Here is a 2,443-nt window from a genome sequence, read left to right as displayed (position 1 = left end):
ATGGCGGGGTGCTCGCCGTCTGGCTTCCAGGTTGGGAAAGAGCTGTGGGGTCTCCAGAGGGGGTTAGGRAGCGCGGTCCCCAGGTCTGGCGGCCCCTAGTAGGCAGGGATTGAGGAGGGGGTGCCTGAGTTTGAGGAGGGGGTACGGGAGGTGGGGTAGGGAGGAGAATCCGCTTTCGAGGTGTCCCCAATGGATGGGGGACCGAGGGAGGTGCACTTTGGTTCTGGTGAGGTGCAACGAGGGAGAATCGGAGAGGAGGGCACTGCACCGGTTTGGGCAGGGAGCTGGGGTACTCGGCTTCTGAGTGGAGGGGTTGGGGGCCCCATCGGGGGATTAAGGGAGGGAAGTCCCCAGAACCGGCGGCTCCCAATGGGCAGGAATTGAGGAGGGGATACATGGGATCTAGGGGATCCGTGAGGGGAACTCGAGCGGGTGGGTTAGGGTTTGGAGTGTCCCCAGTGGGTCGSGGATTGAGCAGGAGGTACCTGGGTCCGGGGAGGTGCAGTGAGGGGACATCCAGGTTCTCGGTTCCCCCTCTGACTCGGGGTTGGGGAGTGGATGTCTCATGCTGGGGATCCCCAGGGTTTGGGGAACTCAGAGAGGTGCAGAGGATGTGCGTAATGGGACAAAGGGGTACCCTGGGAAGGGATGCAAGGATGTGAGGGGGTACACGGCTGTGGGGTGCAGCCAGCTGAAAGGGGAGGGAATATCCTGAGTGTGCGTGTCCCCACAAGGGATTTTTTGGGAAGTCTTGGGCTGTGGGATAGAGGAGGAMTTAGGCTCTGGGGAGGGGTTGCCCAGAATCTGGATGCCTGTCTTGTGGAGATTTCCAGTGCCTGTGGTGTGGGTATCTCCCTTGGGGACAGCAGAAGAGGTTCGGGGGTCCCCGGCGATTTGGGAGGCACAGGGGCAACTGGGGAGTTGGACCCTGAGAATTGGGATGCCCTGGGGATCCAGATGTCCCCCCAAATATTGGAGGGTGCACTGAGACCCGTGCCCGGGGACCTGACCGACACACAGACCGGCTGTCAGGAGGAGCTGAGGGCAGCGGATGGCAGAGGGATGGAGGCAACGGGCATGTCCCCGCTGCGGGTTTTGGGGCTGCAGCCCCTGTGCTGTGGGACACGGGCCTGCGGGGTTCTGGGGTAGGGGGCTGGACACCTACGAGGGGAGCGCAGGGGAGCGCTCGGGGTGCAATGGCTGTGGAGCAATGAGCCTTGCACAGGACCCCACCACGCCGTGGGGCTGCGATAACGCGAGCAGAGAGGGGCTGCCGGTCCTCGGGGATTTGGGAAGGACCTAAGGGGATGCCATGGGCTGCCAGAGGGGACCGGGGGGACACAGAGGTGCCGCGCGTTTGTTTGCAGGGCGCCGCGGYGGGGCAAGGGGTGCTCGGCAGGGGCAGCGTGCCTGCGGTGCATTCCTCGCATTCCCAGCCTGCTGCCTGCTCCCGTCGGGCGGGGTGGGGGGCGTTGGGGGTGTTGCCAGCTCTGCCCCACGGCTCAGAGCTGTGCGGGGCGGGATGTTTGTGTGTGGGAGCACAGGGGGATCTGCACCGCACCCCTCAGGGTCCCGCGGGGCTCAGCTGAGTGAGGGATGCTGCGCTGAGCGGCTCGCAGGGTGTCGCTGTCGCCTCCCGGGATTTCGGGGCAGGTCCCCAGAGCAGGGCACCTCAGAGTGCCCCGGCACTGGATRGGTCCCTCCACCTCGCGGCTTGCCGGGATTCACAGTCCGTTCCCGCTGTCCCCACCATTCACAATGCAGGTGTCCCCACCGTGAGTGGCACGTCCCTCCTGTCGTGGGGTCACGGAGCCCGGCTCACCGAGCTCGGCACAACCCGAGACGAAGGGATTGGATTGCCGGCTATAAATATCTCGGTCCAGTGCGGCGCGGAGGCGGCACCGGTGCCTGAGCCGAAGGACAGTGAAATCCAAGCGACAGTGATTACACGCAGAAATGAGAAGCTGGAAGGATCTGGAAAAGGTTTCCCATGCAGTATGGGGCACGGCATGGGTAGGGTGGTGATGATCCCACCGGAGAGCGCAGCCAGAACACCCGCGCTCACGGGACACCGGTGGTGACAGATCCTGTGCGCTCCAGGTRTCCCCAGCTCCTGTCCTGTCCCCCATGGCTCCTGTCCTGAGCCTGCAGTGGCACAGGCCGGGGACAAAGGGGACACGAGGGGCTGGCAGCAGCCTGGGCGGGGGAAACCTCCGCCTCGAGCTCTCCGGGACGCGGCGCTGCTCCCGCGGGACCTGCGGAGCGCGGCTCGGGAAAACGAGAGGTGCGGGGGAAAGCAGAGGGGGTGGAGAGAGCGAAGGAGGACCCGGAGGGATGGGGGGCGTGGGGTGCCCGTGACGGGGCTGGGGGTGCGGGGACACCCCGATTGCGCCTGTGAGCCAGCAGAGGGGGCCCGGTCACCGCCCCGCACCGCGCACAGCGC

Source organism: Malurus melanocephalus, unplaced genomic scaffold (genome assembly GCF_030028575.1).
Source record: "Malurus melanocephalus ecotype Western Australia unplaced genomic scaffold, MMel_1.1 scaffold_113, whole genome shotgun sequence".
In the NCBI taxonomy this organism is placed as follows: Eukaryota; Metazoa; Chordata; class Aves; order Passeriformes; family Maluridae; genus Malurus; species Malurus melanocephalus.
The sequence above is the reverse complement of the archived record's forward strand: the minus strand, read 5'-3'. Positions refer to the sequence as shown.